The following is a 26,054-nucleotide window of genomic DNA, read 5'->3' as shown; positions in this document are numbered from 1 at the left end:
ATACCTGTGTTTGTTGTTCTCCGGTGTACAAGGCCTCCAAATTTAGGATGATTTTCCTTATAAGTCACTATAAATGCTCCTTTTCTTACTTTCAGTCTGTGACTCGTACTTATTGACCTATTAAGCCCCTCCAGCTGCTTCCCCTCTTGTCCTCAGGGGTGGCATCCGATTTCTTTATTTAAATCAAATGCCAAGAACACAGAATTATGCCTCTCTAGCTCCTTTAGCCAACGGTTCTCAAAAAGCCTTCCGAAGGTGGGAATCGTTTACTAGCGAAGCTCCCATTTAACAGTGAGAGAAACAGAGCTCAAACCACAACTCCAAAGTCTTCCAGCAAGTCTACCAAAGCACAGCACCTCCATGTTCTAGCCTCCCTTCTAGTCCCAGTTTCCTGAGCTAAGCAGTACACCAGACGGCCTCCTACAATCGGGACCAAACCCAGCCATCCTTGCGCTCGCCCGTCTCCCGGAATTTCAATAAGGCTTCTACCAATCACTACCCCGGTGGGAGATGCAGGCAGGCAGGCAGTCTATTACCAAGAGCCGGTTAGTTTGTCTATTGCACAGGAAGGTGCGAGAACTCGTGCGGCTGGAGAGGAAGACCGAATCGGGCGCGCGCGGGGGTGGGGGCAGCTCTTGGCCGGCTAGGTTCGCTCCGGTTGGGGGAAGGCGCTCAGGTGCGCTGACGTCACAAAGCAGAACAGGTGCCACCAATGCCCTAGGCAAAAGAGAGAGGGAAGGCGCGAGCCGCCTAGCTGGTATTGAGCACGCGCGCCCGCGGCCAGTTCGGAGGAGAGCAAAGGCGCGCACAGAGCCAGCGACAGGAGCGCCCGAGTGCAGCGCAGCACAGAGCGCGGCCAGGCGCAGCTGCAGGAGGTGAGTGGGGCTCTGACACGCTGGGGGGCTGCTCCGGGGAAGGGTTTCAGAGAGGGCCGCTGGTTTCAGAGTGGCCCGCTCCTGTCCCCGCCCGGGAGCGCAGCTCTCGGCCGCAGGGAATTGCTTGGGACGGGGGCTGGCAACTTCCTAGTGAGACTGGGATTGGCGCAACTTGTGCGGGATGTTGTTCCTCGGGCCTTTGGGGTTGCGCTGCCGGCCGGCCACGCTTCTCCTCTCTCTCTCCCCGCTCCGGCAGAGCGGCTGGCGGTGCCTCCAGCGATCGCAGCTGCAGAGCCCCAAACTTCTTAGCTAGGGGAAGCGGGACTGGGAGCGGTGGGAGGAGGAGGAGGAGAAGGGGGGGCGCTTTCTGTGCCGGAGCGCAGTGGAGTGGCAGCAGCAGCACAGGCGGCAGTGGGAGCGTGGTGCTGGGTTTCCCTCTTGGCCCCTTTAAGCTGCGTTCTCCCTTCCCATTAAACGTGTCGGGCCGCCCGCTAGTGTGCGTAGCGGCTCCATGGCCTCCGCGGGGCTGCTGCCGCAGGGATTCTCCCGGCTTTGGTTTCGGGCTTGGCCGCCAGCCCCGAAGGCTGACTGACTCAGAGCCGGGCTTGCGGTAGGTGGCTCGCCCAGCAGGTAGAGATTTTCCCTTCTAGTCACTGCCAGGGGCGTAGCGAAAACTTGGCCCGATTTCCTGGCGCGGCGGGGGGAGAGGGAGCAAAGGGCTGGCTGGCTGCGCCCGGGGCTGCAGGCTGTCCTGCCGATCGGGTCGGTTTCTCCTGGCTGCGCGGCCGAGGGAAGGTAGGAGACCGGTCGCTGCCGGGCACTGGGTGGGATGTCACTTTGCGGAGCGGCGTCTTGACTTTGCTGTAAACTTGCATAACTCGTCTTAATTGCTGCGGCTCTGCGGCTGAACCCGGGCTGTCTCCGAAGGGAGGCGGTGCGTGCATCTCCCGTTCCTGCGCTCCGGCGCTTGGTCAGGTGACTGTTCTGTGACTGGCACTGCGGATAGCAATAGTTGGACGTGCTCTCCGCCTTGGGTCAGGCTCTTCTGCACGCTCCTCGCTGCAGTCTAGCTGCATTTAGTCCTCGCTATTTAAAACCGGCAATTTGGGTTTTGTATAGTAAATCCTGCTTCTCTGTGGAGGAGGAGGAGAGAAGATGTGCGGGATGACCTCCTGAGGTCCTTACCAACCCTTTATTTCGATGGTGCTGTATTACTGTGAAGTATATATATGGGAATATTAGTTAAACTGTAGTTTCCAAGGCAACTAATTTTGATGCAGATTACATTGCACAAAACAAAAAAAAGTTGCTTTAGTTGGCATTAATACATAATAAAATAACCCGTGATTGATATCTGCTAATTTAAGGGCACTTCAAACTGAGCTGTTAGAGTTAAACTGGATAAAGCAATTTCAATAGGATACTATCATATTGAAATCGAGGCAGTTTCAAAATGAGTTTGAGTTCAAAATGAGCAGTCTAGGTATAACTCCTGCTTATTGATTACTTTGCTGATTCTTATTGTCTTAACTCTTTATTTTTCTGTTACTTTTTTTCTTTTTAGGAAAAGTGCCCCATTATATAGTCAAATATGAAAGATGACATTATATAGTAAAATATGAAACTGTGTGCGCGCGCTTGCACAAACACAGTTTCATATTTTACTTCTACATACACTTGAAGTGCTGTCAAGGACATGACTGTGTTGTAGTATAATTTGTTCTCAATTTAAACAACACTTGGGTGTTAACTGTAAAAGGAAACAAAATACTCCAGCAAGTGATTCTTTTTGTTGTCCCATTGATGTCCTTTGTTTTAGTAGCTTTGTGCTGACAGAATAAGGAACATAGCAGTGATGAACCAGACATCATCTGCTTCTCATTCCAAAGATTTACTTCCATTGTGTGTCTACACTACTGTATAAAATATCTTAACTTTGACCCGGAGGGCCCACTTACTAGTAACTAGTATAGCAGTTCTTTAGATGTTAAAAGTTGTGCTTTCCTCATGTGATTGAGCTAATACCATCAAAATCTTAACTGAAGTCCTTACATGGAATTTCTGCTATGCTTCGAGAAATGAAGTTGTGCTTTGTCTACTAACCTCATCGGCTCTCCATATAATCAAAAAAGTTATTGAGAATATATACCTCTTGTTAGTTTTATATGGTGGGTTAAAAATTTACATCTTCAGAACAAGTAGGAAGAATTTTATTGTTTTAAAACAAGTAATCTCTTTACAGAGCAGGTTGACACATTTTTTTTTCTTTGTGTTACCTCTCCAAGGGTCTGGGAGAGTGATGTAGTAAAGATCTCTTTTTAGAGGATTAAAATCAGTGTCAACAGTTTTTTGGAATATGTAGTTAAAGTGGTACACTATGATGAGCTTCTGCAATGAAAGTGGAAGTTGAAACTGTTAAAACAGTGGTGACATTTTTAAATACTAGTAATTGCTAGTACCCACTTCGATCAATTTTAGTGTAATAAGAGCCATAACATTCTTGCCATATTCTTTGAAAATATTTTGAATCTTTACACCTTTGTTTCTATTTATACAGCACAAAGTTGGCAAAGGGAAGAGTGCTAACGTTTGAAAAGGGCATTGAGCTCAAATTTGACACCATGGTTCCAAGGCCAAGCAGAGACTGGGTATAACAACTCATCAAGTTAGACTATCAAAATAAAGAACTAAAAGTACTCTGAAAATACTTGTTACGGAAAGCTGATTTAACGTAACAAGTATGCATGTTAAAGTATACTATTGGGACAAAGGTGAAGCAACTTATGAAGGGATTTTGTCACAACACAAGCTTATAAAGTGCCACTAGGCTAAATATTTCTTGGATCATTCTATAAAGATTTTAAAGAAGGTTGAATTACACTATCACAGGTGTTTTAATATGCAGTATATTATATAAAAAGATAAGATTCAAGTTTTACCTGCTATAAGTAACAATGGTATCTTTCTCTCTTGTATATCTCCAAAGCCCTACCTGAAGTGTCATTTGCTGGCCCAGGCACTAGTTCAGTGCCTCTAAATCCTCAAAAAATGCCATTAAGAATGCAGCCTTGAACAAGGCTGTCTCCTGACTGCACCGATATATCTGACAACTTGCACCAGATATCTAAGTATCTGAATTATGGGTTGTTGGAGATTTTCCTTTGACCCTCTGACTCAAAATCACATGTCTAAAATCCCAACTATACCTTCTGAGCATACCACCTACCTTTGTTTAAAAAAAAAAAAATTGCACTGCTATATCAACCAATTTTTAGGTCTGTCTTTAGTATAGCATCCATTCCTCTCCTTGAAAGGAAAATACATTAGAGAGGTGCAGGAACTCCTATAACAATACGTTTTCCATCACTTTACTCTTACAAAATAACTGAGCAGCTGACAGCCAAGCATACAATGCTCATCCTGCAGCCATGACTTTATATGCAATATCAGAATAATCATTCATAATAGCCTTGGCTTATGTGAACTGCAGGCTATCAAACTTGTGGCCATCACTGGCCTGAGTGATTGTGTAATCCAGCCCAGTTCTTCCTGGTGGGCCAGGCCTCCTGTTACCAAGCCCTGCGCCTTCATGGCACCCTGTCTCCAAGGAAGTGGCTTCCTGGATCACAGTGCTGGCACAGTGGTGTGGTAGCAGTTGTGCGCACCCCTGCCCCCATGCGCTTCCTGTGGCAGCAGGATTTATGGAGCAGTGGAGCACAGCTCAGGAAGTGCTTAAATTCATGGGTCTGGACTTAATGCATCCGAGGGTACTGAGGGAGTTGGTAGATGTCATTGAGGAGCCTTTGGCCATTATCTTTGAAAAGTTGTGGAGATCAGGAGTGATCCCGGTTGATTGGAAGAAGGCAAATGTAATGCCCATCTTTAAGAAAGGGCAGGAGGAGGACCCAAGGAACTATAGGCTGGTCAATCTTACCTCAGTCCCTGGAAAAATCGTGGAGGGGATCCTCGAGGAATCCATTTTGAAGCACTTGGAAGAGGAGAAGGTGATCAAGAATAGTCAGCATGGATTCACAAAGGGCAAGTTGTGCCTGACTAATCTGATTAGCTTCTATGATGAGGTAACTGGCTCTGTGGCTATGAGGAAGTCAGTGGATGTGATATACCTTGACTTTAGCAAGGCTTTTGATACGGTCTCCCACAACATTCTTGCTAGCAAGTTAAGGGAATGTGGATTGGATAACTGAATGGTAAGATGGATAGAAAGCTGGCTGGAAGGTCGGGCCCAGCGGGTAGTAATCAATGGCTCTCTCAGGATAGTGGTCGATTTCTAGCGGAGTTCCCCAAGGATCAGTTCTGGGACCGATTTTGTTCATCTTTATTAATGACCTGGATGAGGGGATGGATTGCACCCTCAGCAAGTTTGCGGATGACACTAAGGAAGGGGGAGAAGTAGACACACTGGAGGGCAGAGATGGAGTCCAGAGTGACTTAGACAAATTGGAGGATTGGGCCACAAGAAATCTGATGAGGTTCAACAAGGACAAGTGTAGAGTCCTGCACCTGGGATGGAAGAATCCCAAGCATTGTTACAGGCTGGGGACCAACCGGCTAAGTAGCAGTTCTGTAGAAAAGGACCTGGGGATTACAGTGGATGAGAAGCTGGACATAGTCAACAGTGTGCCCTTGTATGCCATTAGCTTTCTTGGCTACTAAGTTGCATTAGGAGGAGCATTGCCAGTCGATCCAGAGTTGTGATTATTCCTCTTTACTCGGCTCTGGTGAGGCCATCTGGAGTATTGTGTCCAGTTCTGGGCCCCCAATTGCAGGAAGGATGTGGATGCATTGGAGAGGGTCCAGCAGAGGGCAACCAAAATGATTAGGGGGCTGGAGCATATGACTTATGAGGAGAGGCTGAGGGAGTTGGGTCTATTTAGTCTGCAGAAGAGAAGGGTGAGGGGGGATTTGATAGCAACCTTCAACTTCCTGAAGGGACGTTCCAAAGAGGATGGAGAGAGGCTGTTCTCAGTAGTGACAGATGGCAGAACAAGGAGCAATGGTCTCAAGTTGTGGTGGGAGAGGTCCAGGTTGGATATTAGGAAAAACTATTCCACTAGGAGGGTGGTAAAGCACTGGAATGGGTTAGCTAGGGAAGTAGTGGAGCCTCCATCCCTAGAGGCATTTAAGTCTCGGCTTGACAAAGCCCTGGCTGGGTTGATTTAATTGGGATTGGTCCTGCCTTGGGCAGAGGGCTGGACTTGATGATCTCCTAAGGTCTCTTCCAGCTCTGATTCTATAAGTGCTTTCTTCCACTGCACTCTTCTCTCCCCTCCTCCGCCACCCCTCCTGTGGCTCCTGCTGCCATGGGCAATGTAGGCAGGGGCCTGATGACTGCTGCCATGCCAGGGCCCCTCTCCATAATCTCCAAAGCTGCGTCCTTGGGGACAGGATGCCATTGGATGGGAGATGGCTGTCAGAGGGGGTGATGGCCTGAAGGGTCACAGCCTGGGGACAGGTAATATATGCTCTCCTCCCCCGGGTCTGACTGCGCAATCACTCTGGCTGGAGATGACCTGTGGGCTAGGAATGTGAGACCTCTGATATATAGGGCAACCTTATTGACTGCCCTGGCCCTCATGATCAATCCTAAAAGCTCTGCCAACTTATTTCTGGAATGTCCAGAAATTAACTCAGCTGTTTAACTTAGTTTCTTAGTTCTTTAGTTCTGCTAGTGATGCTGCCAACCTACCAGCCGTACTCTGTAATTGGGCCAGCAGATGCACACTAATGTGCCATTGGCCATGGCAGAACATAAAGATACCTTCCTCCATCCAACAGGGGGTTAGCAGTTTTCCTGAACTCCTCTGATCAATGCCTATTTCAAGTCATGTCCTTTCTCAGTCCATAAGAGAAGGAACACTTAAAGCTATGACCGTCCCATCCTTGACTAGACAGTCTGCCAGCCTTTAGGATTGGAGGAGTCTAATTGTCAAAATACAATTCAAGTTTCAGCTTATATTAGGTATAAGATTGTTTCATCATTTTGAACACTTGACAAGTTATTAGGGTTGTTTTAAAACTGGTTGCTCAATTTTCTTTTCAGATAAACATGAAGCTACAATTCAGAGCAGTGCTTTCATGAGTTACATGCTATCCCCCATGTGAAAGTCTATGGTTCATAAATAGTCAGTGAACAAATATTGAATTCAAGCTAAAAATGGCATATAAAATAGTGACTACTGGGCATCTTTGTTAAATAACATCATTCTTTAGGAGTTCAGATGACTGAATGTATGATTGGACAGTAAAAAGAAATATTTTTAGTAGAAATAAATGACTAACATTCTTGAGTGCACAGCTTTATTTCCTGCATTCCACCTAGATTACAGGTTAAAAGAACAAATCTACCTCCACGCTTCTTGAAGCACTGATTTCAACCATAGCTGTAGTATTTCCAACCCAAAGTATTATGTTAAGGGCCCCAAAATAATGAGACTGAAGACAACTCCTAGGTTTTTAATTGCCTTTTTAGCTTTAGGGCACATGGTTTCAATCTTTTCTTTGCAACCGTTAGAGCTGGAAACATTTTTTTGAAAGCAGAGATTTTTATGTACTCACCATGGGCCCTGGCCTTCAGAAATACAAAGTATTATGAGACTTATGATAAAACAACCAGAGTTGGCAAATTAGATCTTTCTAGTTCAATGCATAGTAGCAGTTCAATCTAATAATTTTGGACATGTGTTATTGTGAAAAGTAAAACTGAAAGCAATGGACTCTCACCTAGCTATCCAGTAAATATGGGATAACAGCAACTATAGAATTGTCATCCACTCAAGAGGAATGGGCTATGCTGTCAAGTGTTTTTTGATAGGTGATGAGGATGCAAGTCTTATATGTGCAGAGACTTCAAATGCCACATGATTAAGCAGGAGGTCTCCTAAATCCCTAATGTTAAATTCCTTCTATAATAGATCCTGGTTAAGGCCCTACCTGAACTGTGGGATGACTGTCAAAATAATTGTGGCTGAGTTGTGCAGAAACATGGAAAATGGCAGGAAAATAGTAATGGGCCCTTTATTATAGTTATTTGGAAAAGCCAGAGGAGAGCTATTTGTTTAAGAAATATTGTTCTAGCAAATTAAACTGAAGTATTATGTCTGCTAACTTTTTTTTGACGACCCATCCAGGATTCCCAGGTTTGTGCATCTTGGGTAGCAGATAAAACTTCTGGTTGGGATTGAGGGGTATTGTATGTAAATTTGGTCCTGAGCAGTATGAGGGACCTTCATGAGCAGTTGTTGTTGGTTGTTTTTTTTTTTTTTTTTTTTTTAAGGCGGGGGAAATGGTGTTATTTTTTAGTGGGATCTAATGGGTACTTAAGAACAATATGCATCTTCATCAGCTTCATTTAACATGAACAGTCTAATTGACTATTTTTTCCCCTTTGCTATTCTTCTCCTCCTTCTCCTCCCCCCCCCCCCCGCCTCATCCTCTATTGATTTTGGAACTGGACTTTCAATACTCTGTTCATCTGAAGAAGTGGGTTGTACCCATGAAAGCGCATGATACCATCTACACGTTTTGTAAGTTTCTAAGGTGCAGCAAAACTATTAGTTGTTTTTTAAATGTTGGTATGCTTTCTTTTGCTAAAATAACCTTCTCTTCTACTCTGAAGTGCAAACCCTCCAATGTTAAGTATTTCTTTGGTACATTCTTCCTCTATTTTAGTCTAGTTGCTCTGGGATGAGGAATTCATCTAATTTCTCTTCTAGCTACAGAGATAATAGTTGATGTTGAATGACAATCTTGATTTCTGTTGATTGCAATTCACTGCACTTCACAAAATCCAGCCCCAGGGTATAATTGACTGCTTTCTTAACATCCTTAAGGAATTTGACTACATTGCTCCAGGGTCAATAGTTCTAGTCTAATTTACTTTTTCTAGTTCTGTGTGAATTTATTGACTTATTGTATAAATTTTAAACTTGAGTACATTTTCAAGTTACTGAGACCTTTGGATGCTGGAACCAACTGCTATCAACAAACTGCAAATGTTAACTTTTGCACTTTCACTTCATACAGACTGATAGCTTTTTTTAAAAGAACACTAGTTGTATAATGTCCCGTTAGACTTGGAAGTATGTCAAGATGCATACAATTGTACTCCAGCATTGATATGAGTTTACAAGGAGAAAATCATATGGTCTTCATAAACAATGCAATATTTATAAATGTTGTAATATAAAGATACCAAAGTCAAGAAACTCAAGATTAAGCTATTACTATTGGAATTGTATAGTTGTGAATGGGTGAACCCATTAAAGCATTTCAGTCTAATTAGAGAGGCCTGCTGTAGGTGCTGGTACATTATCATTGCTTTTTTTGTTGTGAATTTACAGTGATGTAGTGGCTACTGTGAAAACAATACTTGGTTGGGACACTATGCTTTGAGCCCACTTTGATTGTATCTCTTGAGGCTAGTAGCTGAGACTAACAGAACGGCGTGACTTGGACTGGCTCCCAGTACTGGATTACACTAATAATAAAACAAAGGGCGCTTCCATTATAATCACTCTGTTTCTCCCCAAGAGCCAGATCTTCCTATCATGCTAGATCTAAACTTAATAAAAAACAGGACTATGTAGCACTTTAAAGACTAACAAGATGGTTTATTAGGTGATGAGCTTTCATGGGCCAGACCCACTTCTTCAGATCAAATAGCGGAAGAAAATTGTCACAACCATATATACAAAAGGATACAATTAAAAAAAAAAGAGCACATATGAAAAGAACAAATCAAATTTCAGAGCAGAAGGGGCATGGGGGGGAAGGTAAATGTCTGTGAGCTAATGATATTAGAGGTGATAATTGGGGAAGCTATCTTTGTAATGGGTAAGATAATTAATGTCTTTGTTTAAACTTAGGCATAAAGTGTCAAATTTAAGCATGAATGACAGTTCAGAGGATTCTCTTTCAAGTGTGGTATGAAAAGGTCTTTGAAGCAGGATGCAGGTAATCAAGTCGTTGAGACAATGTCCTTTCTGGTTGAAATGGCAGGAGACTTTTTTTCTTTGTGATCCTGTCTAATATCTGTTTTGTGGGCATTTATTCTTTGGTGAAGTGTCTGAGACGTTTGTCCAATGTATGTAGCAGATGGACACTTTCGGCACATGATAGAATAAATTATATTTCTGGATGCGCAGGAATATGTGTTCTGGATCTTATAACTCACTTGGTTAGGTCCAATAATGGTATCATCAGAGTGAATATGTGGACAAAGCTGGCAACGGGGTTTGTTGCAAGGGAAGGTACCAGTGTTGGTACTAGTGTGGTATGTCCTGTAGTTGTTGGTAAGAATCATCTTGTTGTTAGGTGGTTGTCTATAGGAGACTATGGGTCTGTCTCCCAGAGCCTCTTGGAGTTTAGTATCCTGTTCCAGTACAGGCTGTAGTTTGATAATGTGTTAGACAGGTTTAAGTTGGGGGCTGTAGGTGATGACAAGTGGTGTTGTATTGTTGGTTTTCTTGGGTCTGTCTTGAAGTAGATGGTTTCTAGGTATTCGTCTGGCTTTCAATTTGCTTTTTTGTTTCTCCGGGTGGGTAGTTGAGGTTTATAAATGCTTGGTAGAGATCCTGAAGTTTCTGGTCTTTGTCAGTGGGATTAGAGCAGATGCGGTTGTATCGAAGGGCTTGGCTATAGACAATGGATCGTATGGTGTGTTCTGGATGGGAGCTGGAGGCATGTAGGTAACTGTATGAGTCGGAGGGTTTTCTGTAGAGAGTGGTGTCTAATTTTCCATTGCTGATTTGTACTGTGGTGTCCAGGAAATGGATCTCTCGTGTAGAATGGTCCAGGCTGAGGTTGATGGTGGGGTGTAGGTGGTTAAAATCTCTGTGGAATGTCTCCAGTGTTTCTTGGCCATGCGTCCAAATCATAAAGATGTCATCGATGTAGCGTAAGTAGAGAAGGGGTAAAAGGGGATGGGAGTTGAGGAAATGTTGTTCTAAGTCAGCCATAAAGATATTAGCATATTGTGGGGCCATGCGTGTACCCATGGCTGTGCCGCTGATCTGGAGGTATAAGTTGTTCTCAAACTGGAAAACCATCTTGTTAGTCTTTAAAGTGCTACATAGTCCTGTTTTTTGTTTCAGCTACACCAGACTAACACGGCTACATTTCTATCCTTAAACTTAATAGTGATTGCTACCAGTAAGGAAGATGAGATGAGGCCTTTCAGATGCCACTGTTCTGCTAACAAAGAGCCTGTTAAAAGAAGCAGCCAGTGGACAACTTGAAGGGATGTCAGGAAGCTGTTAGGAGGTTGTGTTTAAATTCACTGGTGTTCATAGTGATTTCCCCTCACAAACTCCATATTGAGCCTTTTGGATTCACTAGCTGCTTTCAGTATCACCGACAGGCATACTTACTATATCTGGTTGAGGAGAGTAACCTTTTGAATGGCTAGGCATTTTCATGAGGTGGCAGGTAAGAAGGCACTCCTAGTGTTGCTCTTACATTGAGGACATCACATGGGAGAGGATTGAAAGCTTCTGTTATGTCTTGCCTTCTGCTTTGTCTGTATATAAGGTATTGGATAGTCATAAACTAGATGTTGAGCTGATAATTTTGGTATGCCTACATCAGCTCTATCCATGTGTTACCTGAATTGACTGGAGTAGTGTAATGAATTTAGCCAATGTTGGAAGAAGTGGGGAACTGACAGGAAACTATTAAGTTGAAATATCATACAAATTGTTAGGGAGGAGTGGGAGCAAAGCAACCTGAAGGTTTCCATGATGTCTGCACCCCTTACTGAGGGGAGCATATTTGTTCATTTTTCTTAATGTGAGGGTTTATGTTCAAGAGGAGCTCTTCCATATGTACCTGATGAAGTGACTACAGCCTCTGCTGCAGGTGTGGCCCTTGTTACATTTAGTCACAAACCTCTAGCTCGAGATACAACTGTAATGTATCCTGCATGGGGGCTCTCCCTTGATACCAAAAGGAAGCCCAAGGTTTGTGTAAAGATGCACACTTGTGTCATGCGTTCTGTATACCAAAGTGTTCTGTTTTAATTAATTAGCTATCCTTTTGTTGATGACATTAACAGTTGGTTTTGAACTCTGAACTGTGTTGACTTTTAGCTGAATTACCAGCTCTGCTAGTTGTCAGACTTTTTAGCCATTGAAATAATCAGAGATACCTGAGTTTAGTCAGCTTTGCAAGGAAGGGAGGTGATGGCAGGGCGCTTGGTCCTTGTGCTTTTGGTTTGACAATGCATGTTTTAACCTCTGGGTACTCTGTAAATGTATTTTACTGGGAAAGAGCTACTTGAAAGATTTGGATGGGGGCAGTATGGTATTATGAATATACAGTATTCTATAGGAGTTTGCACATACTCTAAATAATTTTTAAATGTGTATATACTCGAGAGCAGAAGCATCTAGAGCTTCAATAATGGATATGTTCTTGATTTTTTTAAGGGGATTAATTGGATAAATTCTGTATGAAATCAGTGTGCAGGATTGCTGTATAGATATTGACTGTAACTGACTGATTACTTCTCAGTTATGCATTTCCTGTATTCAAAGTTCAGATTTGCATAATGACTGTACAGCCTGTAAATGAATAACCCATCATGTAACTCTATGCACTTTGGGAATGGGGGATGTTATACTTTCCAAGGGGGGGGGAAGAGTGGGGGAAGGTGACTTTAAGAGCAGAACCACCGTGTGGGGCGGGTGGAAGGGGGGAAGAAGGTCCTGACTGGTGAGGCAGTCAGATACTGAAGTGGACTCTTGCAAGCATACATATGGATAATTACAAGGGCAGTAGTAGTTTGTAATGAGGGGACAGCATGCATGCTCCATTATAAGATGAACAGCCTTTTGAAAGCAACTGTATCTGCAGGCATTGGAGTTTTAACACAGTTTAATGTTTTGTTGCATGCAAGCAAGGAAGCATTCCTGAGATCATAAAATATTAAATTGCACATGACTCAGATTAGTCTAAGGGAGTAATTCTGTTCAGAGCATTACAATATGCAGTTACAAGACTGCTGTATCTGGACACAAGCTTCTGTAAACTGTAGTATTTTGCTAAAACAAGTTTTTTTTATTTCCATGTTTGGTAGAAATTAAATTATAAATGTTAAATCTGAGCTAATCCCAATAGTCAAATTAGAGTGCCAGGATAGTAAATACACAAATTTCTTCTATAATAATAAATAGTTGGGTGAGTAACTGACCAGCCCAAACATCAAACTAGCTTTATTAGCTAAATATTTTTATTAAACCACTTCTTAAAAGTAAAGCTAAGATAGCTTATGGCAATTCATGAAGTGTAAACAATTGTTTAGAAGCTGCTTTTTTAACGGAAGATATGGGGGAATTAATAAATTTTTGGTAGACAACTGTCCGGCAGAAACAGTAGATAGCTATCCCTGGAATACAAGCAATCTTTATGATAAACTTTTAAGGCAAGTTGCTTGTTAGGGGTCTTGAAGCACTGTGCTATTTGAAAGCTTTCCATTGTCGTGTTGGGGAGACTTAAATACCTGGAGGGTGTTACTTTTTTAATCTGTCCAGACAAATAATCAGTGATCTTGTTAACAGAAATTTCAGTATAACTTGAGGAAAATATATACCCCAAAATTCTCCATTGTCATACAGTTTGACCTTTAACAGCGCTTAAACGTACTATTACTAGTCGTTTTTAATTATTTAATATAAATCCTGAAAGTTTTCTACAGTTCCTGCTCATTTTAAAGTACATTAGCATTTGGGTTACTTGAGTCCAATAAATCTTTGCTTTCAGAATACATGACTTGCAATGTTAAGCACAGTAGTCAGTTAAGAAAAATATCCTAATTCAGGGACTGACAATATAATAGCGGAACTGCTCATTGAAGATACGGGAGCAGAACTAAAATGAAGAATAGCTATGTAGGAAGCTAAGCACTAATAATTGGGGTGGGACTGTGGGGAAAAAATGGGTACTTAATATTTGTATTGGCATTTTTTAATATAAAAAGACCAACTTTTTATTACTAGTCTAAATCATCATTATAAGATGAGGTAACTGACTCTATGGACATGGGGAAGTCAGTGGATGTGATATACCTTGACTTCATTCAGCAAAGCTTTTGATACGGTCTTCCACAATATTCTTGCAGCAAGTTAAGGAAGTAAGGATCGGATAAATGGACTGTAAGGTGGCTAGAAAGATGGCTAGGATGTCAGGCCCAACGGGTAGTGATGAATGGCTCGATGTCAGGTCGGCAGTCAGTTTCAAGTGGAGTGCCCCAAGGATCGATTCTAGGGCTGGTTTTGTTCAACATCTTTATTAATGACCTGGATGAAGTGATGGATTGCACCCTCAACAAATTTGCAGATGACATTAAGCTGGGGGAGAGGTACATACGCTGGAGGGCAGGGAAAGGGTCCAGAGTGACCTAGACAGATTAGAGGATTGGGCCAAAAGAAATCTGGTGAGGTTCAACAAGGACAAGTGTAGTGTCCTGTACTTAGGGCAGAAGAATCCCAAGCATTGTTACAGGCTCGGGACTAACTGGCTAGGTAGCTTTTCAGCAGAAAAGAACCTGGGGATTATAGTGGATGAGAAGTTGGATATGAGTCAACAGTGTGTCGTTGTAGCCAAGAAGGCTAATGGCAATTGAGGTGCATTAGGAGGAGCATTGCCAGCAGATCTAGAAAAGGGGTTATTCCCCTTTATTTGGCACTGGTGAGGCCACATCTGGAGTTTTGTATCCAGTTCTATAGAGGGGGGGCCCAGAAGCAATGCGGGCACATTGGAGAGGGTACAATGGAGGGCAACCAAAATGATTAGGGGACTGGAGCACGTGACTGACGAGGAGAGGGTGAGGGACTTGGGCTTATTTATTCTGCAAAAGAGAAGAGTGAGGAAGGATTTAATAGAGCCTTCAACTTCCTGAAGGGAGGTTCCAAAGAGAATGGAGAGAGGCTGTTCTCAATAGTGATGGATGGCAGAAGGAGGAGCAATGGTCTCAAGTTTCAGTGTGGAGATCTAGGTTGGATATTAGGAAAAACTATTTCACTAGGGCTACGTCTACACTGGCCCCTTTTCCGGAAGGGGCATGTAAACTTCACCAGTCGTCGTAGGGAAATCCGCGGGGAATTTAAATATCCCCCGCGGCATTTAAATAAAAATGTCCGCCGCTTTTTTCCGGCTTTTAAAAAAGCCGGAAAAGAGCGTCTACACTGGCCCCGATCCTCCGGAAAAAGTGCCCTTTTCCGGAGGGTCTTATTCCTACTTCAAAATTTGAAGTAGGAATAAGACCCTCCGGAAAAGGGCACTTTTTCCGGAGGATCGGGGCCAGTGTAGACGCTCTTTTCCGGCTTTTTTAAAAGCCGGAAAAAAGCGGCGGACATTTTTATTTAAATGCCGCGGGGGATATTTAAATCCCCCGCGGATTTCCCTACGACGACTGGTGAAGTTTACATGCCCCTTCCGGAAAAGGGGCCAGTGTAGACGTAGCCTAGGAGGGTGGTGAAGTACTGGAATGAGTTACTTATGGAGGTGGTGGAATCTCCATACCTAGAGGTTTTTAAGTCCTGGCTTTACAAAGTCTCATCTGGGATGATTTAGTTGGGATTGGTCCTGCTTTGGGTAGGGGACTGGATTTGTTGACCTCCTGAAGTCTCTTCCAGCCCTATGATTCTCTGAGAGGAGTACCCCAGACGTGTGTCTCAGAAGCAGCGTGGGGCTAGGTGGGAAGCACCTGTCCAAGGTTCCTTCAGCTCCAGTGGGCACAGCTGAGGAAGGGGTGCATGTCCTTCATCTGGGGAAGGTCTAAGTTTGACTATTCTTTGCGCGCGTGCACACACACACACATACCCCGCTCCCAGCCAGAGTGAGGAATGCAGCAAACTGTATACTTTCACTCATGAATGTGTAATAGCCAGCCGCATCCCTGTACACACTAGGTGCGGGGGAGCTTCAGCCCCTCACCTTCCCTAAAGAATGATGGGAGGCTCAGTCCTGGGGCAATACCAAATGTGGGGAGCACCCCCCGCCAGTCCCTTTCACCTTCTTGGTGATTGTGTCTATTCTGTATCATTTTGAGAAACAGTTCTATTCTGGACACATCCCATTTTCCTGACCCAACCAAACCCTTACCTTGCTTTAAGTTAGGGCTACTCAACTTTGGAAGTCATGGGGACCCCAATTATACTCACAGCACATGCCGAAGGCTGCAACTTAAGTGAGGTTGAATATACATGCAAATATATATATGCAAATAGCTTCTTTTACACTGATGGGCAAGAATACAAAGATTAAGCCTTAAGCTGTGGTGTGGGACCCAAGCATGGCCAGTGTGAGCCAGTTAGCACCTCTCAGGTTCTGCTCACAAGGCTAAGCAGCTAGTACTTCCCACAGTGCCCGGCGCTGCCGGCATCTTCTCTTTGGGGGCTAAAAATGTCACAGTAGATGTCTGTTCCAGCCAGCCCATCTGCTTGTGTTCTTAAGTGCTCACTTGAGCCTGGGAGATGCCTTCCCGTTGTGGAGTGTGCTCCCAGTGGAGGCCAAGTTGAAAGGATCTCGACCGCATGTTGAGCCCTGCGTAAACCCAAACCACACTGGGCTGCATACAAATGGGCCACGTGTTGAGTAGTCCAGCTTTAAGTTATAAGAAGAAGAAACTGCATACCAAATTTGATGGTCCTACTCTTACTGTTTAGAAGGAGTTCCTGAACAGGTGCACGGAAACACTGACAGAAAAACTCTTTTCTATAGTAGACAAATTAATCATGTGTGAGTGATGTTTGCTCTTACAACAGCTCAATTATAGCTGAATTCACTGAGCTTTTCTGTTTCCTATATGTACTTTATATTTTAAAAGCGTTTGCCTTTTATAGTGGAAAAGCTTCTATGTAGTTTCCATATAGAACTCCAAAATTGAGGGGCGTTTGTATATACTGCACTCAAAATGAAGTAGACTGGGTGATATTTTCCCCCCTCCAATTCCTTGTTATATTTAAGATGTGGGATAGGACAAAAGAGTTGCAAATACTTGATCTTTGAATGGTCGCCACAGATCAGAGACATGGTTTTTGTAATGAGGGTAAAACCGTGTTGGGGATACCATGTTTCTGACTAACATTTTAAGACAGTGTTGCATGTGCTGAACATGAGCTTATGATAGAATAGAAAACAAGGATTATCCATAATGGCTGTATAAAGGAAAAGGGATTAATGCAACATATTCTAGTTCTATGATTCTTATAATTTCAATAGATTGCAGCATTCATTCCATTCTGTGTGCCTCATTTTATTGTTGTCTCATAGATCAGTTAAATGGAATATTACTTGCATGAATACTAATGTATACTGACATGTAAGAGGCGTGTATAAATCCATACTCCCCAAATGCACGTCAGTCCATGTCAATTCAGATTCTCCCCAGCTATGTGACTGAGAACAATTTAATTCATTTGTTATATTCAGTTAAGAGAATTGTGGTAAATTCTTTAATCAACACTAACAAAGTGTATAATATAACAAAAATAGCTTGCTTATCTGAGACTTGCCAAGTCATCAGGCACCAGACTGATACAGAATGTTTTAAGGAAAACAAATGTTCTCTAAATATAGCAACATTTTTAATGGGATATTTTTATCTCTAAATAGGTTACCAATGGCTTAAGGTCTCCCAGGATCCATCTACACTTCACTTTTAGCTCAAAATGAGCTACACAATTTGAGATATGCAAATTGTGTAGCTTATTCTTCAGGTAATTGGTCTACACAGTGCCAAATTTTGAAATAGGGTGCCATTCCGACACATCCCTTAATGCTCATGGAATGAGGTTTACAGGGAAGTTGGAATAGGGCATGTGTTATTTTGAAATAGCTTTTAAAGTAACGGGTACACTGTCAAGATGCAGAAAATGCTATTTCGGGGTACTTGCAGTATCCCGAAATAGCGCCGCTGTCTAGACGTACCTCCAGTGAATAACTGTTCTATCATTGACTGTAGTGGAGTCAGAATCAGGCATGTTTGTTCAATAAGCTCTCATAGCATGTGTATCGTTGATGAGAAGTCTGTTTCTGTGGCGGCCATTCCATAGTACTAGCCTAAGTTTTATATTTAGTGCTTGTTTGTGACAGATTAATTTCAAAGTGAAGTCACTACTACATACTGTTGTTTATAAATAAGCAGCACAAGTAAATGCCAACTTTCTGTAGTGAAGTAGCATGCATTTTCATTCTTGAGATTAGAAGCAGGAATAAAAAATCAGTTGCAGTATTATTCTTTAATATTTTACGTTGGTAGCCAGTAAGCAAATGCACAATTAGTTTTAGGTGTGCCAATTTAAAATATAAGCAACTGCTTTAATGAAATCAAAAGACTGCCATTTTAAAGCAAGTCAAAGTGAATGGATGATCATGTGAGTTAAAATATTACAAGTGGAGAAACTTGCTCTGCATAACTTATCACTTTCTGTAGCTGAAAGTATGTAGATTTCTTTTAATAAATGAAATATGAAGTCAGGAGATGGGCCTATTACCTAGACCTTTTTGGCTTTTATTTATTACTAGGAAAATGTGGGCTGGGCAAATGTTTCAAACTGCACAAATCTGTACCTAGAACTTGTCAAACTCAAGCCCTGCGATAGCCATTCTGGGCCCTGTGGCAGAATAAACAATGGGCCCTTGACAGTGGGGTCTGCCTGATGTTTGGGCAGTGCTGTGTGTGACATGCTGACATATTCCCTCTTCTTTCATTCAGGTGAGCAATACATTTTGGCTACGTCTACATTGGCCCCTTTTCCGGAAGGGGCATGGTAATTTTTGAAATCGCAATAGGGAAATGCGCGGGAGATTTAAATATCCCCGCGGCATTTAAATAAAAATGTCCGCCGCTTTTTTCCGGCTTTTAGAAAAGCCGGAAAAGAGCGTCTACACTGGCCCCGATCCTCAGGAAAAAGCGCCCTTTTCTGGAGGATCTTATTCCTACTTTGAAGTATGTAGTACTTTGAAGTAGGAATAAGATCCTCCGGAAAAGGGCGCTTTTTCCAGAGGATCGGGGCCAGTGTAGACGCTCTTTTCCGGCTTTTCTAAAAGCCGGAAAAAAGCGGCGGACATTTTTATTTAAATGCCGCGGGGGATATTTAAATCCCCCGCGCATTTCCCTATTGCGATCTCAAAAATTACCATGCCCCTTCCGGAAAAGGGGCCAGTGTAGACGAGACCTTTGTGTGCATCAAGGCATGGTGTGCCTTATTCAGGTGTGCACCACCAATAGAAACAAAAAGCTTAGGTGTAATATGTATTTAAGTAGTTGCCAAGGACTGTCTGTGCTGGCTGCTGGGGGAATTTGAGAGAGGTCTGAGTTGTCTCTAAGACACTCACTGAAAGTTTTTCTTTTTTGTTCCTGCGTCCTGCTTCCTCTGTGGAGATGAGTTATGTGGGCGGAGGGAAGGCGGGAGAGGGAGAGACTGTGAGAACTGGCTGCTGGGAAAATCTCAGTGCACTCTCTCTTCAAGGAAGGCATCAGTCACACACTTTTCACTCCGAGTAGAAAAAAATGCTCCAACATGAATCCTCCAGAGCCTCCTGTGTCCCCTGTTCTGCAGAGATGGAGTAAAGGGGTAAGAGGACATGGTTACATGAGCGCACACACCCTTTTCCCCCACTCTCCACATCTAGCAGAAAAGGCTCAGGAGCATTGAACTACAGCAGGTCAGAGAAATGTTGTGCGGGGGCGGAGGGGGAAGCACCTGCTGCCTTTGCTTCCATATTAGTCATCTGAAGTGGGTTGTGCCCACGAAAGCTCATGATACTATTAATATATTTTTGTTAGTCTCTGAAGTGCTACAGGGCCATTGTTGTTTAAGCTAGGAACAATGTGACTCTCCTGTGCGGCAGGGCCCTTTGGAAATTTTCTGGGCAATTGCTCCCTTCCTCCCTCCCTCCCCTGTCTGCAGGCCTGGTCACACTAATGTAATGAGAGCTTTTGGTGGAGGTTCTTGGGTTAGGATTGTAGGAAGAAAATAGTTTTGTCAGGACTCCTGTTGAATTTTTTTCAAGAAATTATTTCCCTGTCCATTAAAATTAATAACTTAGAATAAAACTGTGATGAATCAGCTCAATGGATTTGTGCAGTGAGGTAACATGAGCAAGGCACTTGTATAAATCTGTAAATAATCATGCTATGTTCTGCAAGTGGCAGTGGAAAGAAGGGCTGTCATTAGCATGAACATGGAATATAACAAACGTTTCAGAAATTTTAGATGACCCTTTCCATGAGCTTGAATTCTTCCAGAATTTGCCACTTATAGACTAGTTCCTGTCAGTGAGAAAGGGGTGGAATCTTTAACAATGGACTGTACATCCAGTCCAGCCTTTGCACTCTGACCTGAGATGGACTAGGTGCTCTGCCTGCCCAAGACAAGCACGTCATGCCTACCACTATCTACAGTTCTTTTCTTCCTCATTTGCTTTGACTTGCAGTGTTTGCTGAGCACTTCTGTGGATATGTAAGTCAAGCATTTAAATTGAACCCTAAAATACAGCAAAGTAATCTCTAAATCAGGGGTGGGGAAAAACCTCTCAGCCGGCTGGATCTGTCCAGCAAGGCAGTTCCAGGCCCTGCCCCCTAGCGCACGGGTCAGCAACCTACGGCACACGTAGCATGTGTGCCAATTTTCAGCATCACGTGGGAAGAGCTCAGCTCAATCCCTTCTCTGCACAGCTGCTGGAGAGCATGCCCGCCTTCCCTCGACAGGCTGGCTGCGGTGGGAGGAGGCAGCGCTGGGCCTGAAGCTCCTCAGAGACGCCTCGGCAGGCTCCACAGGCACCATGCACATGTGGTCTGGGGCCGGCCCTGGAGGCTGCAGTTGCTGTTGGGGCAGTGGAGCCACCCTCTTCTGAAGCTGGCCCTAGACCTCATGGCTGCAGCGGTTGCTGCAAGCAGGCATGAAGGCAGGTAAGGTCCCCCCTCCGGCCCAGACCTCCCCCTCCCCCGAATCCCCTCATGCCACCCCCAGCTTGCTCTGACACCCTCACTTGTTCCTGCTCCCTCCACCTGCCGGACACCCCACTCCCAGCCTGCTTCTGCACTCCACCTGCCTCCCAGATCCTGCACCCAATCCCTATCCTACTTGGTGGCAGCCCTGTCTCTTGCACAATACCCCTCATTTTTGTCCCTACCCCAGAGCCTAAGGAGATCCATAAAATCCACTAACTCTGGAACCCCAGAAAAGTAAATTGGGTCTATGGGAAACCCTGAATCTCATTCCTCCCATTTTTTTTCCCCTCACCCCAGGAGACTGGGGCATCAGAGGAGTGAGGTGTCTTAGTTGGAGCCACATGAGTGAGTATAGGGGGTTTTGGGGACACTTTTTTTTCCACTTCTGTGGTCCCCAACTGATTTTTTTTCTGTGGGTCAGTGACCTCCCCCCAGCCAAGAAGGGTTCCCCCACCCCTGCCATAAATAAAGAAAACACTGACATTTTTTGTGTTGGACATAAATATTTTACTTAATTTAAAATGAAGTTTGATAAACTACCGTGAGAGAGTTAAAATGCATAGTCTGTTTCCTAATTTAAATTAAAGTGTTCTCACTAGATGTAGCTGGTTGACCAAAATAAGGTTATCGTACCCAGCCTTCCCTTGCCTTCCTTACCTCTTCCTTCCCTCGGCACACAGATCATGAATAAGTTCAATCTCAGTATGCCACTTGCACTAAAAGGTAAGGTTTGCATCTTTCTTTATTACGAAGCTGCTGTAAGTAGGACTATTATTGACTTTAAGAAGTATCACTGGCACTTGGACTATTACATAGAGGCAAATAAGTCAAATCTTGGCACTCCGCCTCTGTAAGGTTACTGACCCCTGACCTAGCGTGGGGGCAGGGACCCGAGGCCAACCAAAGCTCCAAGCAGGGTAGATCTCAACCCCATCCCTTCTGGGTCAGCCCATGGCCACTTCTGAAACTTGGAAAGTGCCCCCCCCCCTTCCAAAATTATTACCCACCCCTGGTCTAAATTCTGTAACTGAAAATCTCTTCAATAATCATGTACTTAAACATTCCAAGGTATGAAGTCTTGTCAGTTAACATGGCTGAAACTGTATGGTTTCTGTAGTTAGTGTTCAGTAATTAGATACGCTTGTAGATTGCTGTTAAATAAAATGAATCTCTTGAACTCATGTCCATTCTAGCCAAAGAATGGAAAAAAATTGCAAATAGCCAGCACTGAATTAACATATCACTAATTGTTTCATTTATATTACCTAGAGAGTGTTATCTAAAACTCTAGTATGAAAGTAAACTGTACTAAAAAAAAGCCTATCTTGTGGATACTAATCTGACTCTGAAAACTGTTTAAGGGACTATAAACAAGCTTCTTATTTCTTTTACTTCCTCTCTGCTCCAATCAAAAATGTAAAGATAGAGAATTTTTTTTCCGGTTCAATTGTCTGTGGGGCTTCTAATATAAAGTCATACTCTAAATTCTAATTGTAGCTTCTCTTTCTGTTCAAAACAAACAAACAGAAATGACAAGGGCAAAGTGGTGCTGAGTGCTAGGTCAAAAGCCTTAAGACACCCAAAAACTGAATGTCGCTTCCAAAAATATGTACTTTGAAGACACCAATGTAAATATTTTATTTATTTTACTTGGACTGTTTTCCTGTAAACCGTTCTGTGCCGTTATTTAGCTGGCTTCTCTAAAGCCTGTTATAAATATTTTAGAATACTTTCAGTGTACAAAGATTACACCTCACCAGTACAGTAGTCACAAATAGATGAGAGAGATTCCAGCAACAGGTAGGGATTATTCTAATGGCTTTTGACCCCTCAGTGGTGGTTGAGATGCAGATACATGGAGCGGACAATGATCTTGTGTGCTCGAATGTTGCAGTTTAAAACCAATTCTGTCATAATCTAAATAATCTACCAGCAATTGCAGAAGGACCCTTCTTCAATTCTGTGCTATTGCATAAACAGTTGCACTGTAACACCTAACTGGAAATGGAAAGTCGTATTTGTTCTGTGCCAACATAAATCTGGCCTAAGTGGGATGTTTATCTGCTAGCTTCTACAAATCAAGTCTAAGTGTCTTCTAGAGAAATTCAAATTAAGATGACTTAACAGCTATGACTTCTGTAGCAGTGTGACTTGACACCAAGGTACAAAAAACAAAAACAAACCCTGAATGTAGATGCAGTGACTTGGAGGTTGAGAGGAAAGGTTTGTAGTATACTTAACATGAAAAGCCAAAATATCTAGTTAATAGTGTTTGAGTTTCTGTGCTTTAGCCCTAAAACCCCATGTAAACAGACATTGGGAACATGAGTTACCCAGACTAATCCTGTAACTGAACTATTTTAAAAGTAGGTATGGTTTCTAGCTGGCTTTTTACATTCAGGATCTACGTTCAAGCAAGTTGAAAGTGATCCCATAAAAGTCAGGCTTGTATTTCCCAGCTGTAATGCTTGAGGGTGAAGTTGAAGACTAATAAATATCAAACTACTAAATTATACAAAGAAATGTAAGCCTGATACTGAGTGCCTTACTGGCTAGTAATAGAATTACTCCATGCCAAATGGTGGTAACTTCAAATGCCTCAATAGACAGGTTTTACTTAGAAGACTTGAGTTCTTAAGTGACAATATCAAGTTTAAAATTCTATTCAAGGAATTCTGATTCTAGACTAAAAATTAATTGATACTTCAATATCTCACTTCTTGTTAATTCCTAGTATTAATTTGGACCATGATAACATGGTATTCAGTTGTACTTAGTTTTTAGTCTCTTAGTTTTCATACATTTTAGTTCCAGAAAATCCACTCCAGCACCCTAATGTGTGGCAGGTTGCAAACACTGTATGAGAAAAATGAAATAAGTAGTCTTAACTTCATTCAAGGCTTCACTGTATTAAGTGCTAGGCAGAGAAGTCATGGAGAATCTGATTGAGAGAACACAAGTCAGTTTCTTGACAAGATACAGAAGACCGATTAAACAAATAGAGGGAATGATATGAGAATTGGAAGGATGATAAGAGTAAAAAGACTACACTTCTCTCAGAGGCAACTGCTTCAGTATTGCATTTTCATGGAGACATGATGCTTATTCTGAAGACAGAGTCAACATCCTGATTTACCAGATCATTCCTATGAGGATACAGAAGATCCCAATATTACTGGAATTATCCCTAGCTGCTCATATTGAAGTTAAGGAGTACCTTGAGAGCAGCAAGCATAGGAAGAGTACACTTAATCATTGGGGTGGTCAAACTATTGTGAGTTGAGCACACACTGGGTTGGTCTTGATAGAAGCAACTGCACTTGCTAGCATTCCATACTGATTCTGTGGATATGAGAATAAATACATTACTGTCAACATATTGGACAAAATGAATACTCTTAATCCCTGCTGCAGAGAGGGGCTTAGTTTACTTCGCTCTCTTCTAGCTCTCCCTGCCTTTTTGACCTCTGGTTGGCAGATGGTTTCAACAAAACTACCGGACACACTAAACATTACATCGCAATATACATTACATCTTATTTAGAAAATACCAGACATTTCTATTTTCTCATTTATATTTTCTCAATTTTGTTTCCTGAACAGAGAGCTCAAATACTAGACTGTCCGGTTCAAAACTGGACACCTTGCAACCCTACCTCTGGTAAGGAGCACAATGTGAGGACACCGCATATGATTCATATTATTCATAGGTACTCTGGATTAAGTACGATCTAAATCTCCAGAGAGACCTTCCTGATAGTGATTCCTGAAAGCTCTGCAGCCTCTGTAACCACTAGGGCTGTATATCATATGATTGAAAAGCATCCTGACAAAGCATTAACTTCCCTTCCACCTCTTCCTTCACCTGGTCTGGTGCCATACTGGAGTTCTAACACTCCATGTAGCCAACCAGCTTAGCTTAGTGCACTGCTATCCAGAGTTTATTCCTGTTCCATTCCAATCAAGCACAGGAAAATGGCCTGAGCTTTTGTAGCAGCAGACTGTCCTCTAAGAGTTCTATAACTTTTTATTGCAACTTTGTCTTGAAAAGGTTAATGTGCAGTGTTTGTACACTACTTGTTCAGGGTCAGTTAATATTCAAATAACCTGGTTAAAGACTCTGGCTTGCTGGCTGGCAAGTTGTCGTCCTCTGAATATACTAACAGTGACCAAATTTCTAAATACTTCTTCTTTTCTTGGTGCTTCTCATGTGTACTTGGTGTGACAGCTTTTCTGACAAGAAAAGTTCATATCTTACTACGCCACAGTTCTTTAGGAGGAAAGATCGCATTATTATTGCACATTATCAGAAAAGAGACTAGCTGCTGACACTTATATCCAAGAAGGTTTATTAATAGAGATATCAGCATTTCTGTGTTTTTGGGTTGGACTAACTAAGGAGACAACATTGTGTGCTTGAGGGAAGCAGGTGAATGTAGGTCTGTCTCCTTGGTATTACAGAAGAAGGTCCTTTTTATTACAGAAGCTCTTAAATTCCTGATAATGAAAGTAGGATTTCCAGACTTTTGACATTGTAGGAATAAAACTAGACAAACTTCCAGAAGATAAAGGTGATCATAAGATCATTCTGCTCGTCCCATGCACTTCTCTGGATAAATGGATTTCTTTAAAAAGTGCTGTAAAAAAAGAGCTTCTATAATACTTAGCTTCTTAGTAAGCAACCAATATGTGTGTAATCTGTTGTATGAGAGCTCTTGACAATATAGTTCAAGAATCTAAAGAAGGTAAGCCCTCAAACGGAGCTTTATGGAAGCTCCGTGCTCTTACTTTTTCTTGCCTCCTTTTTTAATGAGGCAAAGACACACATTCTGTTTTTGAAGTACACACCTTTGTAATAGATTAAAACAGTGTGATTGGAAGCAAAATGTTTTTAGCTTTATTTAAGTCTTTCCTTTAATCGCATAAATGAAATGTCCTTTTGATTCAAAATACTTGGGATTTTTTAGGTTCTGTTGCATCGAAGCAACTTGGAAAAATTGCAAAACTGGACCTGTGTTTTGTTTGAAAAGAGATGTACTCAAAATTTGCCCAGCTTAACAGATAGGCATATCTGTCCTGCTTTGAGCTAAGGTAGCCTCACTTCCATGTTGGTCACCCATCTTTCCTACTATTTCACTTTCTATATGGAGAGTGCACATGCTACTTTTCTAGGCCACCAGAACAGTGTTTTATATTCCATCTGA

At 42.6% G+C, this 26,054-nt stretch overlaps 1 protein-coding gene across 6 annotated transcripts in view; it reads left to right on the top strand.

Moving 5' to 3' along the window:
- Window positions 1-738: 738 nt before the first annotated feature.
- The window catches only part of MTUS1 (microtubule associated scaffold protein 1), a 192,158-nt gene continuing 166,842 nt past the window's right edge, over window positions 739-26,054 (top strand). For 2 of the 6 annotated variants that reach the window (XM_075931169.2, XM_075931164.2), the window contains exon 1: window positions 739-875. The gene's annotated coding sequence lies outside the window, so the exon portion shown is untranslated. Of the gene's footprint in view, window positions 876-906; window positions 1,506-1,587; window positions 1,671-8,373; window positions 8,420-26,054 lie in introns of those variants that run through there. The other 4 variants (XM_089777883.1, XM_075931167.2, XM_075931165.2 and 1 more) reach the window with 4 other exon arrangements.

This window comes from Pelodiscus sinensis, chromosome 4 (assembly GCF_052426305.1).
Source record: "Pelodiscus sinensis isolate ZL-2025 chromosome 4, ASM5242630v1, whole genome shotgun sequence".
Taxonomy (NCBI): domain Eukaryota; kingdom Metazoa; phylum Chordata; order Testudines; family Trionychidae; genus Pelodiscus; species Pelodiscus sinensis.
Note: the sequence above shows the minus strand (reverse complement) of the source record. Positions and strands in the feature narration are given on the sequence as shown.